This window comes from Triturus cristatus, chromosome 1_2 (genome assembly GCF_964204655.1).
Source record: "Triturus cristatus chromosome 1_2, aTriCri1.1, whole genome shotgun sequence".
Classification (NCBI taxonomy): domain Eukaryota; kingdom Metazoa; phylum Chordata; class Amphibia; order Caudata; family Salamandridae; genus Triturus; species Triturus cristatus.
In genome coordinates, this window is record NC_140580.1 from 1,094,708,159 (window position 1) to 1,094,728,272 (window position 20,114).

The 20,114-nt window shown below is 43.6% G+C and overlaps 1 protein-coding gene across 4 annotated transcripts in view; it reads left to right on the forward strand.

Moving 5' to 3' along the window:
* DAB2IP (DAB2 interacting protein) overlaps positions 1 to 20,114 on the forward strand; it is a 1,477,580-nt gene that overhangs the window by 473,192 nt on the left and 984,274 nt on the right. Inside the window, exon 1 of one of the 4 annotated variants that reach the window (XM_085613694.1) lies at positions 10,816 to 10,832. The exons of the other annotated variants lie outside the window; for them this stretch is intronic. The gene's annotated coding sequence lies outside the window, so the exon portion shown is untranslated. Of the gene's footprint in view, positions 1 to 10,815; positions 10,833 to 20,114 lie in introns of those variants that run through there. 4 annotated transcript variants of the gene reach the window in all.

Here is a 20,114-nt window from a genome sequence, read left to right on the forward strand (position 1 = left end):
CACCTTCTAAATTAGCATCAAATTATCCTAAATTAGAGAAGCCTTTCAGAATGAATGATTTTTATTCTTTTCGATTTCAAAGCCGCAGAAATGCACTTTGAGATGAATAATAATGTAATCAATTAGTCCATGACTACTTCACTAGTACAATGTAAGGATTAATTAGGGTGCAGGGGGGACTTCACATTCATTGGCCCCTGAGCCAAAGTACCTGCTATTTAATGATCTATACATTAAGTGTAAATTACACTGACATAGGTCGCGTAATTGTGTGAATTACAAGATAAGCTTGCTATGTGAAATTTCTGAAATTTGTGGTAAAGATTTGCCATGAAAGCGCCATACATGGCGAACACTCACGGCGAACCCACAGACATGGGAGGGGCAGTTGTTTGCTGTGCTTTGGTTCAAATGGATTACATGTCATTTTGAGTAACTTTGCCGACATTTCTCGTAATTGCATGAAAGCAAATTACACGGATTTTCACCCCCCCTGTTATTTCCAGTGGCCAGCATGCTAGAAGCGTCGAGGCCAAGTTCCACTCCTAACATCTGTTTCCTATTTGCAGGGTGTGGCTGTCCTTTCCTCACTTGTGCATCACTTCACTCCCACCTCGTACCACACCGCACCTGTCGTTTACGCTGTCCCTGCCCTTTCCTACACACTACTGCGGTCATGTTGTGCTGTCATTTACAGTTCGATTTTCATATTACCGTTGTCTCTCTGTCCAGTCTCACCTGCCTCTGGCCATCTCCACTCTCCACCACTGGCGTAACAAAACCTGAGGGGGCCTCCCTGCAAGGCACGTGGGGGGGCGGGTCCCTCTGAGCTCAATCAGGTGCTCTGCAGCCAGAGTACTGTGCTGAGGGGGCCCCCTGGAGCTTGGGGCCCCTGCCCCTGCTCTCCACATCGGCTGTCCCAGGGCCACAATGTGTCGGAAGTGACAGGAGGTTATTTCGAGGGATTGCCTGTTAGCCTGTGTTGCTGCTTCTCCACTGTGAAACTTAGGGTCACAAGTACGACCATTTTTAGCGGTCCGTAAGCAACTCAGGACGTTTGAGACCGCAAACGCGCTCTGTAGCATGTATCAACCTTATTTTGTGAATCGGTAACTTGTTACCGACTCACAAAATAGGTGATGCGAGTCTCTATTAGGAAGGGGCATGCCAAGGGCATACCTTCCTAATAGAGAGTCGCAGGGGGATGTACAATTGTTTTGCGACCAGAATGCGGTCACCAAACATTGCAGTTTACCTCCTACTTCAAGTAAGTGGTAAGCAACTTTCTTTCCGCTTAATGATTGGCAGCGAAAATGTTTTTTAAGAGCATATATATTGAAAAAGCAGTCACCCTTTGACTGCCAGTCATTCCCAATGGGCGAACACAGCAAACACAAGGAGATGATGGACGGAGTGCTGAAACTTTTCAAACACTCACCCCCAGTCACAGATCTGGGTTGAATCCTTCATCATTCTTTAGCTCACTTTGACACCCCAGTTCAGACACAGCTGTATGCAAATCAGTCTTGACCCTGTGCCTCATGGGAATAGTCCAGCCCGAACTGCCAAGCCATGTCTTCCCTGGACCGGAAACAAGCATCCTGGGACCGGTTTCGCGCTAACAGTCCTTTTCAGCCATGTTAGCTTGAATCCAGTGGCAAAGTGAGCATGGGACCCACGTCTGGGAATACCCTGCCAACTTAGGGCGAACACAGCAAACACAAGGAGATGATGGACGGAGTGCTGAAACTTTTCAAACACTCACCTGGAGTCACAGATCTGGGTTGAATCCATCATCATTCTTTAGCTCACTTTACCACCCTAGTTCAGACACAGCTATATGCAAATCAGTCTTGACCCTGTGCCTCATGAGAACAGTCCAGCCCGAACTGCCAAGCAATGTCTACCCTGGACCGGAAACAAGCGTCCTGGGACCAGCTTCGGGCTAACAGCACTCTTCAGCCAGGCTAGCTTGAATCTGGTGGCAAAGTGAGCAAGGGACCCACGTCTGGGCATACCCTGCCAACTTAGGGCGAACACAGCAAGCACAAGGAGATGATGAACGGAGTGCTGAAACTTTTCAAACACTCACCCCCAGTCACAGATCTGGGTTGAATCCATCATCATTCTTTAGCTCACTTTGCCATCCTAGTTCAGACACAGCTATATGCAAATCAGTCTTGACCCTGTGCCTCATGGGAACAGTCCAGCCCGAACTGCCAAGCCATGTCTTCCCTGGACTGGAAAAAAGCATACTGGGACCGGTTTTGGGCTAACAGCCCTCTTCAGCCAGGCTAGCTTAAAAATAATTATTGAAAAAGCAGTCACCCTTTGACTGCTGGTCATTCTCAATGGGTCGCAAATTGCAACCTGCCTCATGAATATTAATGAGGCCAGATCCCTTGCAACCCATTTGGGAATCACAAACAGTATCTGAGACGCTGTTGTACATTGCATTTTGAAACTCACTAATTGCTAGCCACAAAAAAAAATCACAATTTGCGAGTCACACACTGAAATGGTCGTACATGTGGCCTTACTTCCTAGCTAGCTTACATGCTCTCCTTCAGCTATCTTGAGAGTTCGGTACCCTGCAAATTTCTGAGCTGCAATCTAGACTGGCACCTTCCAGGCTTATAAACATCTTTTGCTTACTGCATTTTTTGTATACACACACGGTAATGATGGTTATTATTTGCATGTGTGGATAGTTAAGGCTCTCCAGGTTGCTCTGTGTATTCCCAGAGCCCTATTCACACTTCCTCTGATGGCTTTCTCCTTTTCTTATATGCAGATTTAACAATTTTTCACGCAGCGCAGTGCAGTAGCTGCAAATGCTGCACTGTCTGAAAAGGAGAAAGGAGGAGACTGCCAAATGTACTGAAATATGTCACTCTCTTCCCTCTTCCCTAGCGCCAGCGCTGAAATCAGCTGCTGTGCACCACAGAGACACCTTTGTACCATGGTGCAAGGGATTCTCAGTGAGTCTAGCATAGGTTTTGTTTTGGAATGGCACCCTTCCAGTACAAAATACTATGTAGAGACTGACTTAAACCATTTTCCCTATTTTTATAGGTGCTGTACAGTGCAGCACGATTACTAAGTCGGAAAAGGAAGGACAAATGAAAGCATGTCTCTTTCCTTCCTTGTGCCTACTTCAAAAGGATACAGTTTTCTGATGCTAAACCCGGTCTACTTTATTTAGTAAATTGGGTTCAGCATAAGAAACCTTGGGTGGTTGCAAGGGAACACCCATGATACGTCCTCTTGGTGCTAAGTAATGCAAAGCAGCACTGTGCACTGCGTTGCGTTACATTCACATTATTTCAGAAAAAAAAGATTTTCCCTCGATTTCTGTCACTTTTGTGATGCAAACATGGCATAAAATTGTTGTAAATCTCCCCCTTAGTCCTGTGAATATGAGGTTGACTGAATTTCTCATCATAAAACAAATATCCTTGTGCTCAGCATACCTTATACTTTCAAAATGTATATGAATAAATGTATTAAAGAATGATTAATACACTTATTTCAACATATGTAATTGCTAAAATAAATCATTATCGTAAACAATGCATTCTCTAATATGGAGGGAGTTGTAAAAAAGCATTTTCCTCTTGATTTTTTTATATTTTGTTTCATGGGTGCCATCTATGACCCTTTCAATGTCATTGTGACTTTACAACAAGTTGTTGGATTTACCCTTAATATGGCCTGGGCAGTAAACTCCGCTCTGCTCGTGGAGTTTGCAGAGTTTTTCTTACTCTGCTCTCTGAGTAGATTGCGGAGTTCCAAAAAACTCCACGTAGCGGCGCATAACAGAGTTTTTCCTCGCTAGCGTTAAGTTGGAGAGCAAGGAAAATAAAACACTAGACCACCTCCCAGCAAGATTTCTCAACACAGGCGATCACGGTAGGTCTCTACTGCTTGCATTGAGAAACCTGCCACTCGCGCTGAGGAAGCTCCCTATAGGTAGAACATCTACTTGAGCAGCAGAAAAAAGCTCTGCGTGGTGCCGTTCACGCTGATTTTAGAGCGTGGGACAAACACCTGGCGCTTAACATCAGTGTGAATTACCACATTCTGCCGCTTGTGGTACTACACCGAGCGCCCACCGAACCCTGCCCAGGCCAAGGGACTCACCATTAATGAAGAAACTTAAATCCAATAAGTAAGACCTCCATTCATACAGTTTCGTTGTACCCAAAAAAGTGAATTGACAACCAGTGAGTGAGACTATGCTTCAAAACATGAGCCTATCATTCAGATTCAAACCCGGGAGTAAACCGGTGCTCAAAGCTGGGAGACTCACACCAAATAGGTGAGGCTGTGCTCCAAGGCGTAACAACTTTTACTGGTGACATCTCCGCACCCTCTAGGGATAATGGCTGCAGAAATAGAGAGGTGAACAGACCACTGCAGCACACATACAAAAATGACAAACGTAACCACCAGGGAAGTGTGGATCACCATTCAAATGTCTGTCCGTATGGATGACTTTACCTTACATGTCCTACAAGATGTGCTCGAGATAGGCTTGATGAGTGGGACTGGATGGAAACCCTGAATAGAAACCCAGGAAACATAAGACAACAAACCTGGCCCTTGCCGATGCGAAAACAACCAGTTACCATTGCAGCACTATAGGGCACTCTAGACAAAGGAAAGTGCAAATCACACATTTATTTGCATAACCTGAGTTAAAGGAAAAAAGAAAAAAAATCAACATAGGCACACCCCATCTGAAGAGATTCCACATATATAACGAGGAAAACAATAACTGTTCATGGACCCACTTCAATAATTATAATGAATCTGTTTACCCCACTTCAAGTGACAGTAAATATTTATCTCTCATTATCTTGTTTGAATCTGAGTAATCATAATTACATTCCCAGCTAGAAATGTATGTAGTACTTTATCCATGCCACAATGGGTTGCAGAAATCAAAGGTATCTTGTTTCAACATGTCCCATTGGCCCATTCTCCTAAAGTCAAAAATGTCCATTCTCCTAAGAACTGGGTGATGAGAAGGTCTGTTGATTCACCTTCTTCATTGTCCAAGGCAGGACAAGTCCTCTCAGCAGCCAAGGAGCCACACTTCACTTAATGGTACATGTGAAGGGTTTCAAGTGTCTCATGGCATCCAAATCAGAGGAAGGCTCTTTGGGAATCCTGAACAGGAAGGCACCAAGCTCTCCCTGACATCAGAGAGCAGGAAGAATCCTGGAGAAATCCAGCAGAGTCGTCCACTACAAAGGATCAAAAATTAGGGACAAAAACAGTGGCAAATGAGCGATGAATGCAACAAAAATCATTGAACTTACTCCTTGCAGCAGATACCTCTCTTGTAGATGTGACTTAAACAGGAACTGGAATCACTGAAAAAAGCTTCTTCCATCTTGGATTGGGGATCTTGGGTGGGTCTTACTGGATACACCACCATCTGATACTCCCCCCATCTGCTCTTCCCACATAACGTTCTACATGACTCCCAAAGCACCCCAACCTGTGACTGTGAACTTAGAAACGTTGGTCGGGTCTGTGCAGCGGATGTGCCCAACTCCTTGCTGAGTGCGGCATTCAGCTGTCTACGTTCTTGGCCATGCAAGCAGTGCGCTACTGACATGCCTCTTTTAAGCTCTTAATACTCTCTGCATTCTCGCTGTTACGGATTTAATACCATCACTCATAATGATCCAAATTGTAAAGTGTTGTGGTAAGTAGATATATATCCGTCTAACTCATGAGCCATCATTATTCACGAATATGTGAAAAATATTGTTAATTTTAATCACCACATAAACGAACAACCAGAGGACGCGTTTTGTTTTCTCCTTTAAAATGTACTCATTTTGATACATATTCTTGAATAATGATAATTCATGAATTTGATTAATTTATTCTTATGTACCCAGACGTTTTTATGAGTCTGGCATACATTAATTACTGGAACAGACAGGCTAATTTTGATATGGCTCCTGGGGTGATCTTAACAGCAGCAAAGGCATCAACGTCTTGTATTGGATTAATTAGCATATCACAGCTAATTTATACAAATATATCCTTGCCAAACATAAATGACACAGCTTTTGGGCTACCTCATCTCCCCCTTGATTCTCCATGCCCAGGGGGTAGACATGTTCTCCGTAGCTGTGGCCTGTGATAATTTATTTCACTACTTTAACTGAGTTTTCTACATCTTTTGGAGCACAATCGACTAGGGTTCGTCTTCCTAGCTCCCTGCTTTGGCAGTAAGTGATTATTTAATAAACCTGTGTGGTAAACTCTGCTCCACTTGCGGAATTTGCAGATTTTTTGCCACTCCGCGCTCCGTGTAGAGCACGGAATTCCGAAACACACCACTAAGTGGAGTTTTTCCTCTCTCACAGCTTGCCAATGTTAAGTTGGCGAGCGTGAGCGGGGAAAATCAAATGCTTGACCACCTGCCGGCGAGTTTTCTCAATGCAGGCGGTCGCGGCAGGTCGCCACCGCTCGTGTTGAGAAAGCTGCTGCTTGCGTTTAGGAAGCTGCTGCTCTAGTAGAACATCTACTTGAACGGCAGAAAGAAGCAGTCCCTCTTGCGCTGTGTGTGGTGCCATTCACGCTGAGTCTACAGTGTGGGACAAAACCCTGGTGCTAAAAATCAGCACGAGCAGTGTGACTTACCACAATCGGCTGCTTGCAGAACTCCATGGATCTGAGCAGAGTTTTTTTTGTCAAACTCCGCCCAGGCCTAGTATTTACCTTATGTGGAGTTGGGCAGGGAAATAGGGGAGCTGGTCAAACCCTGCTGGCATCTCAGTGGCTCCTCACACAATGTGGGGAGACATATTACAGGGCAATGAGACTGGGTGCTGCCGGGTCTCATCCCCTGATGCATATTGAGCAGCAGCATTCTTCCGTCAGCTGTCCCAGCCTTACCCTTTGCCCCACCTTTACTTCTCCACTATTAAGCAGCCTTCTTCGCTGCCTTAGCTGTCCGCCTTCATCTACCTATGGAGGTCTGTCCCACTGCTGGTTTCTGAACTGCGAGCCAGAATGACATCTTCTAGTCTTGTAGGCATACTTTACTTACTGCAGCTACAGTTCTCTATGTCTACAATGGAGTTGAGGGACAGCAACTCTCATTGGCAGCTGGTCAGAGCATTGCCCAGTCTTCCCATCCTTTTGAGGAAGAAGAGCGAGAGATCCAAAGGACCAGAAAGCAGTGGTAGTACAAACGAGAGCAGAACATAAGATGTTTTATAACCCATTCTTGTGATGACCTCTAACAAAACAAAGCCTCTAGTGGCCATTTTGTACACAGAAGAAATTAGCCACTGCCCTAACCCTCATGCTTTCTTAATTTTCTCAAACTTAACTCTCTTAATATATGATTAGCTAGTTATACGTCTAATGTTAAATCCTATTTGACTGTTGATTTTACCAAACAGCAGGTGCTCATTCCAATTTATTATCAGTTGCACGATGGATACCCATGCATCAAAGACCCCACTTATTTATGTAAAATCCTTCATGTTTTATCATTTCTAGGATAAGAGCTCTCAAGTCCTGCCAACCCTTTCATGTGCAAGTGTCTGACACCTGGCTCGCTGTTCTCCTCCATCAGATCTCCATGGACCACTGACATGCTGTCTGTAGGGACTGATGATAAGGTTTTCCCGGCCATGAAGAAGCAGCTATGAAACCCAGGCAACTCATTGATCTTACACAAATGTCATTGTCTGACTGATCCAGATACAAAGATCCTTGGCTCCTGAATGACCCACATCCTCTTTACCCAGGCTTCTTCTGAAAAGCAAGGCAAAACGTTTCCATCAAGTTGACAAGTGAACAGATGACAAGACATGCATTTATTTCATGGAAGGCATCCATCTTAGAAATTGCTCTTGATTTCAGAACATGCTTCCCACGGTAAACCTATCAGGCACAACAGTACAAATCGAGGCTTAGTGAACATTTAGAGTACGCCGGTCAATTTTTAAATTTCATTTTCCCACAACTTTTAAAAAATTATCTGTCAGGCATGTTCCTGTTTCTTAGTTTTTCAGTACCCCCTTCTCCTCACTTGCACTTCTATTTAATGTTTCTTTACTAAAGTGTTTTTTCTTAGCTTTTAATTATTTTTAGTTGTTCTCATCTCACTAGGTCATCTACTATTGTTACAGCATATGCATCCTAACAATTCTAGTCTACAAGATAAACTGTATTATCAGTAGCACTCCTAGTTGGCAGATTAACAAATCTAATTTGGATAAAGATTTTCCAATGTAAATTTAAATTTCAGAGTCTTCTAAAACTTGTCATTAATAATTCCACATTCAAATCCATATTCAATTAATGTAATATACCATTGTCCCATGTGGTGGGAAACTATAACTTAAATGAAGTCAGTGTATTTTTTCAAAATCTCCATAATGTATTAAGCTATTAGTTGTTTCATTAAGCAGAGTTCAAAAACACAAAGTATAAGATTCTCAAATGTTATTTTCAATTATTTATGATGAAAATAACTGTCAGTCTCACCTGAAGAAGAGGTTTGAGATCCCAATGTATCGATGATAGCATTTAACATAAGTGGGTCCGAGGGAATACCCATCCAGTTGATTTTTCCTCAGCTATTACACCACCTGCAGCACTTAAGTGATGTTTTCATCTGGCATGAAATTGTTATATAATCTGAATGATCCCAACCATGCTCACATCATGCTGCTGATAAAATTTCAGCTGCCATCCTCCTTTTCCGGAGGCTGTGAGATGATCAGTTTAGAATCCCATAAGCACCCTATATAAATAACTAGTGGTGATTTGTGAAGGTCAAGGAATAACTTCTAAGAGTTAATCTCAGGAGTAAACTGAAAATATTTTGCTGCAATGGATAGGTCTAACCATCTCTGGGCTCTAACTGCCCTTCGGCCACAGGTATCTGCAGTTTGTTTTATTTGATTTGAGGCAGCAACTTACAAGTCTGGCATTATATATGGGAAAAGTACCCTGGGCCATTCATTAAAAGGATATTGCAAGTTAGTGAAGAGTTCTGTGACCATTTAGCGGAACAAGGCAGAAGGTGACTTGCAATATCCTTATAATGTACTGCAGAGGGTACTTTATTCCTTATAATACATGGTCCCACCATCACCCTTCCCACAAACACTTAAATCCTTGGTGTGACACACTTTCATATGAAAGAGAGAGGATGTTTGCAGACATGAAGATTAAAACTGAAATACAAAATTAAATAGACCAAAACACAGTTATCAATTTGTTAGAAACAATATTAGAATCAGTCTAATATAAGCCAGACTGCAAAACCTTCTGAGGCTCAGGATGTGTGTAGAAACATACAGAGAGACTCTGTCTTTCCTTTAATGACATATAAAGCGCAGAAAATGAACATATTGCCATAAATATATGCTTTCGGCTGATGATTGTTCATTTCGAAAAACAGATCAGGTGAAAGAAAATCCAGATCTCATTTTGGTTGCTCAAACTGCAGCTGTAATTATACTCTGTGACCTGCCTTTCAACTTTGCTGCAGGCAATATGACCTCACAGTCACAACTCAAGTGTAATAAGTTATTACAGTGGAGACGCAACATAATTGCAGGTGGCTAGAGAGGGCACAACTGTACTGTAATTAGTAAATTAGAGATAGGCTTTCATGCAGGAATTGCACGCTCCCGTGTACTATACACAATATAATCTTCCTCATAATACATTATATGGGTGTTACAAATCAACAAGGAACTCTGACTATCCAGAGGAAAGAGGCGAAAGGCTGAGTTTCTTTATGAGATCAAAGAATGCTGATTTACAATATTGTCATACTGTATGACAGGGAGTATTTTATTCCATATAACACAAAGTAACACAATCACCTTCCCTCAACCCTCTTTTAGATACTTGTTCTCATGTGCTTTCTTGTTTTGGGTATTGAGAATAAATGTGGAATCTGAACTATGAAACTAAACATAAATCCGCTTTAAATTCGTTCTGAATCATCTTTTAAGCAGTTTCACATAAGTCACTTATAAAATGGTTGTAATTCCCGAGTGTATGCCAACTGCTAGTTCTGGTGGCAGGCATTTTGACGTCACAATTCAACTGTACTTTTTTCATTATCACTGAGTGATGTCACAATTTGATTGTATTAAGAAATTTAGAGGGAGGGCTTGAGAGAGTTATCACGAGTTATCATGAAGCATACAATGAAATGATGCCTTCAGATGCAACAATTCAACTGTGAACCGGTTGAATCAACGTTTCCCATACAAAATCATGATGTAAGTGCAAATATCGGCCCGTTGGCAAAGATTAGGTGTATCTAACTTTTGCAAAAAAAAATAAAAGAAAGAAAACGCAGCCAGCCTTAGAAAACCAAATCCGAAAATATAAGTTTACATGTGATGTGTAATGTCCAGTTTGGTGAGCCCAATGGATCTCGCTTGTTGATGTGTGGTGGGGGGAGGTCGGTGGATTATGAATGAGGGGAGCTTACCTTGCAGGCATTGCAGGTTATTGATGGCAGACAGCTCCTAACTCGGATGTCAGAGCTGTCCAGACATGCGTCAGGCCCCGTCGGTGCCCCGGGGCACTTGCCTGCCCTCGCCGTGGCAGGAGCCGTGATACGGCCTTTTCCGGGGAGATTCAGTAACATGAATTTTCACCGCCTTCAGATCAATACACCGCGGTGCAGTCTGTTCTCGTTCTGTCCCGTCCTGTCTGGAGACGGACAGCAGAAGGCACGGAGTTTGGGGTCTGCGGCGGTGTCTATGCGCCTCGAAGCCAGGCGGCGAGCAGCTGAGAGCGGAGTGGCTGTCTCCGGGCAGGTGAGTCGGGCAGAGCGCCCGAATCTGAATGTCTGTGTGACGCAGTGTGGATTTCGAGATTCAGGCCGGCCTGATGTCGGCACTGGTGGCCACTGTGAAGGTCCCAGTACTGTGCAGGTAGATGTTATTGTTCACCCCTGGCCCTGCCATATATTTAAGTTGCAATGTCTCCTGTGACGTAAAGCGCTTCCCGAACGGCGTGCGTTGCGATGTTTCTCAATATTGACAGTTTGTGCTCCAGTGGAGCAAACATTCATATCGAACTTAAAATCGGAGGTATATTTTACTCCGTCCCTGAAAACGACGCCCTCTGGTGAGGGACTGCAGTAAATCTCAAGGGGAAAGCCTGAGCGGTGTGTGACGAGTGAGTGTCACATTTCATTCCGATTCTTTGATGGTGTGACCGTGTAATATGATGAAATCACAAACCACCATAACTCCAGGATCGCAGTATAGGTCATATTACACATGTTCCCTGTTTGTATGTTTACTTTGGGGTAGTTTCCATTGAAAACTCTGTTTTCTTCGACGCACAGTTAACAATGGGCACTGATTGACACTAGAATCTTTATACGCTGTTTACCTTCCATGAATAAACTGTTGTAAAACAATGGAGAATGGCGAGGGCTGGTGCAGTTACCATAGAATTACAGATTTTCAATATTTAACATTTAATTGGCAAAATTAGTCAAAACTTCTCTTTGCATTCTCTTCCCAGGTTGTGCATCAAAAAGGTTTCAACATTGTGTTGGTGAAAGAGAAGTATGTATTGTGTGGAGGTAAAGCTAAGCTAGCTTTATATTGGGGTAAACAAAGTGATGTACAATTGATAGCATCAAGCGTGGCAACGCGGTGCATATGGTTAAGTTCAATGTGTATTTATACATCGAAGACCACGCTTACCATGGAGATGTGGAAGGCTACCTATCCGCAAAAGGTGCAAACATTGCCAACATTGCCTGTTGAGGTACCCTCTCAGTATTGTCCTACCCAAGAGCTGACATTTGTGAAGAAGAGTCTGGTGGATGCACCGATAGTTTATTTTATTTATTTATAAAGTTTTCTATAGCGCGAACATGATCCGGAAGGATATCAGAGCGCTTTACAACGAATGGAAGGAAGGACCTAAGTCCAATATCGACATCAAGTAAGAATGCACAATACGAATGATCACATAGTTCCCAGACAAACGAATCAAGAGAGTCATACAATAAACAGGAATATAGCGGGCTGGGGGGGGACACATAATGCTGTAAAGGAGACCAGTATCAAATAAGGTACAATGGTTGTATCAATGGATCAATGAATTTGAGCAGCATCAAGTGAGGTACAGTGGTTGTATCAGCAGATCAATCAATTCGAGCTTGAGGAACCTTGGCCAATTTAAGGTAAGAATTTGTTCATTAGGAATCTTTTGGCTTCCAATTTGAAAGCAGTCGTTGAAGAGATTCTGCGTACATCCGGTGGAAGAGAGTTCCATATCTTTGGGGCAGCTCCGGGGAAGGCTCGGTGACAAGATCTCTTTTTGCTAAGGATGAGTGGTTTCAGGAGGAAAGTGTCAGCGCTTCTTGAGGCTCTGCCACCACAGGATATTTCAAGCTTTTGCACTAGGTACATGGGAGTTTTGAAATGCAGAGCTTTGTGCGCCAGAACGGCAATCTTTAACTGAATTCGCGCTTCGTAAGGCAACCATTTGAGAGATTTTAGGATTGGGGATATGTGGTCATTTCGTTTGGTACCTGTGACCAGTCTGGCCGCAGCGTTCAGTGATGCCCTTAGTGGAGCCAGGGTGTATTTGGGAAGACCACAGAGCGTAGCGCTGCCGTAGTCTAGTCTCGGCAAGACCAATGCTTGAACCACCTGCTTGAAATCCTTTTGCGGGAGGAATGGTTTGATACTTCTAAGTGTCCTCATCAAGTGATTAGCTCCCTTACACACATTGCTGATATGATTTTTCATATTCAAGTGCTTGTCCAGGGTGATACCGAGAGATTTGGCTGAGTCTATGATGAGAGGGGTTCAGTTGAAAGCAGTGAGGTGATTCAACCAAAGGTCTAGCTTGGGGATGTGGTTCGTAGGAGAGATGAGAAGAAATTCAGTTTTAGAGGTGTTGAGTAGGAGATGGTTCGCAGTTAACCAATTTTGAGTAGATGTTAGGGTAGTGTTGAGCGAGATGATGATGTTTCGGGGATGAGATTTTCAAATAAAGTTGTGTGCCGTCCGCATAGATATGGAAGAGAATGTTTGCGGTATTTAGTGAATTTGCTAGTGGTTCCAGGAAGAGGTTGAAGAGGATAGGAGATAGGGCGGACCCTTGGGGGACACCCATAGTTTAAGTTTATTTGGTGCCGTAATCGGTGAATTTTGTGACGTTTGATGCTCTGCACCCTTCTGTCTCTCAACTAGCATTTTCCAAAAATATCCAATCTTTTTTCTTTAACTGACCATCTTTGAGCTTACAGTAGGTCCTGTCAGGTATTCATTTACATTGTTAGCCACGACTGCTTTTAGAGGTTTTCTGACTTTTGTTTGGACACTGCTCAATCACTTATGCAAAGGGTACTAAATTAACCCAAATTAGGGGTGCCTTTGAAATGTACTGATGTTTATTACAGCAGTTCTTTCTCTATCCAATGAAAATGTTTACCGCCTCCTCCTTTTTGATACTTTCACCGCCTTCTCCTACTGTTCATAAAACGTCTGGTTGCCAGTTGTATGTGGAACACAGTCTGGTGCAGAATACTGCAGGATGGCCAAAGTTCTCTGATCCCATATGGACTATTCTCATGGAATATGCAAATTTAATTGTAGGTGTTGGAAAAAGTCATGGGATTTGTGGGTCCAGTGTCCACATAGGTGTCAGTAGTTGCAAATTCCCAAAAGAATCCTGAAGGAGGGCAAGCTTCATGCCCACTGACCGCAAACCCAGGTCAAGGTTCACCAACTTAGACCTACCAACGGGTCTGATATATCTCATCTTCTTCTCTGTTGCTATAGTTTCTGTAGCTCACAGAAAGGCAATTTCACGTGCATCATGTGCTGTAAAAGAAACCAGCCTCCCCCAGTTGCAATAATGACACCTGGATTGTTTAAAGTTTGATTTGGCGTCTTCTGCAGATGAAGAGCTAACATCTGTGAGCTTATCAGAGCAAGCATCACAACCATGAACAAAGGGTCAGTTACTGGCAGTGGTACACCCAGGCCCATCTCCAAGAAACAGAGAACCATGGAGGCATCATGTAGCATCATTGGTACATTAATCACAGCAGGCCAAGAAGGGCAATCGGTCTTCAATCCTTTACCTACGGGTGCCCAGTGCAGGTCCAGGAGAGCTGAATCCATGCCGGATATTTAGGAATACCACTTATTAAAATTGCTATTTAGTTTGATAGCCTGTACATTTATCTTATATAGGTTTTTTCAAAATAGAGCATGGACCTAGCCCCCCTAGACTTAACATGGGCACCACTGCTTTTCTCTCTTTTGACCAAAATTGTGAGATCCTGAATGTATTACTGTATCTCACAATTTCTCAAACTTTGAGGACTTTAATAAAGCACCAGTGTTTAGCATGTGTGTCTGTGTGTGTGTGTGTGCGTTTATTTTTTATATCCCTCCCCTAGTACCACCACAGCCCGTGACCCACCTAACTCAGAACACTTTCTTCTCTCGATGTCCAGCGAATGGGATACTATTTTTAGTGGTTCTGTCTTCTAATTGGAGGCTGCCTTGTTTATAATTCAGCATTGCCTGGGAACAGTCCAGTCCGAACTGCCAAGCCAGGTCTTCCCTGAACTAGAAACAAGCATCCTGGGACCGGTCTGAACTGAGGTGGCGAATTGATGGATTCAACCCAGATCTATGACTGGGGGTGAGTGTCTGAAAAGTTTCAGCGCTGTGTCCATCATCTTCTTGTGTTTGCTTTGTTCTCCCTAAGTTGGCAGCAATGCCCAGACGTGAGTACATTGCTCACTTTGCCACTGGATTCAAGCTAGCCTGGCTGATGAAGGGTGTTACCCAGAAACCGGTCCCAGGATGCTTGTTTCCGGTTCAGGAAATACCTGGATTGGCAGTTCGGGCTGGAGTGTTCCCATGAGGCACAGGGTCAAGACTGATTTGCATATAGCTGTGTCTGAACTGAGGTGGCGAAGTGAGCTAAAGAATGATTCAAACCAGATCTGTGATTGGGGGGTGAGTGTCTGAAAAGTTTCAGCGCTCCGTTCATAATCGCCTTGTGTTTGCCTTGTGTTTGCTTTGTATTTACTACCCAGACAGCAATCAAAGGGGCCATCTTCTGCTTGCACACAGGTCCATGGCATGCTTGCCATGCTACTTCTTTGTGTACAGCCAGAGCCCTCATTGCACAGCAGAAAATGTTAGCTCCGCGCTGCTTATGTGCAGGGGATTGTCTGGGAAGGCGGTCTCGTGAGCTCTGTCGCATGTGAACATCTTGTCTGAAAACATTTTGGTGTACAAAGGAACATGGCGCAAGGGAATTCTTAAATATGCCCTGGATTATCTAAAACCTTCATCCTGGAGAATTCTGTAACGGAGAAGGAGGACTGTGCCCTCGAGCCAGCAGGTTGGTGCTTTTAGCTCTGACCTGATGATCATATGCCCTGGATTATCTAAAACCTTCATCCTGGAGAATTCTGTAACGGAGAAGGAGGACTGTGCCCTCGAGCCAGCAGGTTGGTGCTTTTAGCTCTGACCTGATGATCACTCGTTATTGGGTAGGGGCAGAGTTTTACCCCCAACACCTTGGACACTCTGAGATAGTGAGTACCTGCACTTGTACACTTATGAGCCCCACAGCGGGGTAAAAAAAAATACAAGATGTATACGAGGCAGGGTCGGACTAGTCGTAGCGGGCAGCAGGCATTTTCCTGGTGGGTCACCAGGGTGTGGGGCCAGGTTTGGACAAGTGGGGGCTGTTTTTGTCACTCGGGTCCTGTTTTGTAGCAGTGCTGCAATATCTGCCTCCTGTAACAAAAGCAGTAGCAGTGTTTCCTACCAGTCCCACCCTGCATCTGCCCGTCCTCCACAGGGACAGTCCGACATAGTTGCCAGGGCTAGTTTGCTTTCTCAATCTAGCCCTTTTTTTAAAGGAGGCCTGGAAACAGGTCTCTATCGGGCTCTGTTTTGTGCTCTGGCGGTCTGTTTTTTTTCCGGACTGCAGTAACAGCAGGCACACCGATGTGCACGTGCTCACACTGCTCACTTCTCACTAGTGGAGAAGTTACGGCATGAGGTCATACCAGATGAGAATCCTTTAAAGAGAGTCATTTTCTCTCTGGATTCCCCTTTTCTTTTTCAAACTCGGGAGCAGCAACATTGTGGTGGTGTCACCAGGGCTTTAAGTGGAAGCTTTTTCAATATTATATACAAGCCATAGTTGCTGCTTATGTATCTTATGCAACTAACAACCATTGACAAAGCCAATAGTCCTGACTTGTTGAAGGTATGATGTTACTTGTTGTATCATATATATGGATGCAATGACAGAAACCGCAAAATACAAGTTGGGCGGCACACTATGCTAAGCACAGATTTTTAGCTTACGTGTTTTTAATGCACGCCCTTTATTACATTGACCACTCCCCTTTGAGAGACCCCCTAGTTTTTTATCCCACTTAAAGCCCTGCATTTATGGCTAATCTCTCCCTATGGCCACTGTATGCACTGTGATATACTGTAACAATCTCGAAAGCGAGAACAGACCCATGAGGTCATCATTAGCGCCTTTTAGTTTCAAAGTTTATTGTAAATCTAAGAAACGTAAAGGCCTTCCTATAGAATGACTGAAGCTTTCGTTGAATATGCACTCAGTAAGGCGATTACACATTTAGCACTTTTCTATCTTGTATTTATGTTTGTAGTTTTTATTCTTGTAAACCTAGCCAGAAGGCGGCTGAGCGCTGTATAGGGTCAAAAGCAAAGATTCAGACACAAGATAGGCTGGGCAGATGAGTTCTCCAAGAGTGGAAGTGAGCTTTTACTTCACTGTGATGTAGTGTTTTTTAAAAAGGCGTGTCTGCTTTCCTTTCCTAAATATGAGCCGGGCAATGGTGGTCCTAATGAATAACAAGATGTTGTTCCAGGTCCTTGGCCGTGGATGGAGAAGGGATGTTGACTTGGTTTCTTTGCACTTTATTTCCTTCAACCTGATGGTGATTGGGCTGCAGCGGGTTATGGTGAGCTTGTCAGATTAACAGACTGGTGTGCCAGTCGTGATGGCTTTGTTGATGATGCTGTGGTTTTGCAGATGGAGTGTGCCAGTAAGGACAGCCAGTGAAGTTCCATTATGGTGGGTTTGATGTCCTACTTCATCAGACCATTGAAGAGGCATGCTGTGGTGTGCGGGATGTTCTTACGGGAGACAATGTGGTGTCTGGGAGGCTGGGGAGAAGGGCCGTGCCACAATACAGATGCAAGAGTTTTAGTGCTTCAACAGCAGTTGTTAAATCTCTTTCTGGGAGGAACAGTTTCACTTTCTTTAGTTGAGAGCTGTATCAGGTTGTCTTGGTTTTCTTGTAGATGTGTCCCCTGAGGTTGAGGTAGGTGTCCAGGGTGAAAATTAGTGATTTGTCATGGGTCGAAGTTGGAGCTTGAATCCATCAATCAAGGTGTGGACTAGTTCTGGCTTTTTGTTCCTGGCAAATAGAAGGAATCCAAGTTGATGAGGCCGATGGAGTGCTGAGCAGCCTCTTTGAATAGGATGCAGATGGTGCGTACGTCATTGGTTGTCTAGCGAGAAGACGTATCTAGAGTGTTGTAGGCATGTTGGTGAATGTTGGTTCTGTTGTCACTTAGTAGAGTCCCAAGGAGCCGCAGAAAGTGTTATAATTATAATTAATAGTTCATTTATTTATTAATTCTATTCCTCAGTTTTACATATCACGAACTAGAACCAAATGGGTGTTTGAGTGTTATTTCATGAGAATAGTTACAGCACATGTGCACTTAAGGTTGTTATATGATATAGTGCTGTCAAGGGGTGTGATCAGGCAACAAAGGTAGGTCATGTAATAATTACTCTTCAACTAGTGGGTCAAAGACTAAAGGCTGGGGCATCCAGACCTATAGTCACCACGCTGTAATCTGGAATTCCAATGGAGCCACCGCCAGTCTGCTCGAGGCTCACCTGTCCCCGAAGATACTGAGAATTATGTAGTCCCTGTAAGAGACTTGCATCCCCATCTCTTTTGCTTCAGGCTGTTTGACAAATATTGTGACTTAAAAAAGGTACTTAAAAAGGTTCATCAGATGAAGATGGGCAAGTGCCCATTTTTCCTAACAAAGTGGTTGCTTTGATATCAAGCTGCAATAAAGGCTACTGGTCTAATTTTTGCAGGAGTCCTTTCCTTTATATAGTGCACTCCAATGTGTTATCCCGGTGGATCCAACATGTGCGCCGCATGGACCTTCTCATGGGAGCCAGGAGGCAAAAGGGCCCTGCATGGGTTGAACTTCCCTGCTGTGTGCAGTCCCTCCTCTCTGTTGCTTCTCACTCCTGATCACCTTATGGAGGAGGATTTCATCTTATGAGCCTCACTGCAGGGATGGGACCTGACTGCTCCCCATTTATTTATTTATTGTTCGAGTTTTGCATAGTGCAAACTTGACCCAAAGGTATCAGAGTGCTTTACAGAGTTGTCATAGCTGCAAATGCATGAGTGACGTTTATAGTAAATATAAATACAAAGTGATAGTGTGCAAACGAAGTATAAGTCAGGCATTCGGATACATTGGCGATACAAGTTTGAGGTTTGTACAACATATACATATAAGGTGCTTTACTAAGTTATGATCAGGCTTTTACCACGCTGCGGCGCTGTAAAATCATGTTGGTGATTACCATTACCATAAGGCTGCTGCTAACGCTTCAACTATGAATGTAGGAACACCTAAATACATGCTGTCCCTATTTGAAGCACTAAATCTGTTGTGATGCTGCATGCACCAATTTGCTGATCGACAAAGGATGTAACAACTTCCTCTAAACAAGGCCAATAGTGTGTCGAAGTGTGACGGGTCTTATTCCAAAAATGTTGGAGTTGTATCACACCCAGTTGGGGTTTCATATCCGCTAAGTCCCGCACGAACCCACAAAATCAGAGCACACATAAACCATAGTATTTTATAATGATTCGTTTTTGTTATGTTCTATTCTTCAGTAAATCCTGTGAGTATGAATTATCACTATAACAATGAATATCTCGCCAATTAAACATTTTATTAAGGTGAATCAAAGGTACACTCCAAACATGATCTACCCCAATCCAGAAGCAATCAGCCTGAAGTTCCTCAGATGCGTTGCGGCATTTGTTGCTGATCCTTGTAATGTATCTTGCATTACCGAAAACTAAACCAGAGGGCCTTCAGTGTGGTGCCCCAGCTGACAGCATTTCTCCCAGCCACGTCCCAAATTCTAGTAGATTTTTAATCCTTTATTGACTTAGTGTTACTGTCGACCAGGTGTGGTCTTCACAAGGAGCTCACATGCAAAACTCACCCCCAGCTTTGCAATACCAGGCTGGAAACATTCTTGCTCTGGAAGCATCTGAGAAGTATTCGTTTGTAAGTTTGCACCGCATTAGGGACAGAAGCTGAAACTTGGTTACAGCGTCATCGTGCAGATCGAAGCTGCATCTTCCATTATACTCTAAGGAAATGGAAAATTTAATACAAGAGCCATTATGGCAATTTCCTTCATAGACTAAAATGTTCCATCAGCTTGAACAAAATTAATCAAATTAAAATTGCGTTTCAGGCCTAATGCAATGACTATGAAGTGGGTGCTTATAAAATCCATCATTCAATGACATTAAGTGGCATTCAATGCACAATCACGACAATGCTAATGTGCATTAAGATTTGTACTGCATGTTTACATTGTGAATACGTAAACAAGAGTAAGGTGTGCAGCAGAGAGGTCCTATCTGTCCTCCAATGTGGTTCTTCATGCAGAAGAGGTACAGGATGGCAACAGTGCTCTGAATCCCTTCAGATGGTGGCTTGATCTGTTGAGTGCATTTGTTGGAAACGGACATCTGTGCACACATCTAAAAACAGTCACAAAAATCGATACAATTTTCATTCAGACCAGCACAGTAACACAAGCATCTGTAAGACACCCATGCTGCCCTGAGAGGGCGACGGCAGCTTCTCTCCAAGGCCATCAAGGTTCCCACCTCCACCTCTGTCTGCATGTTGAGGGGATCCTAGCGCCCTCACATTAGCTGCCATCTTCAAGCCTCTAGGTTTAGAATTAACCAACCA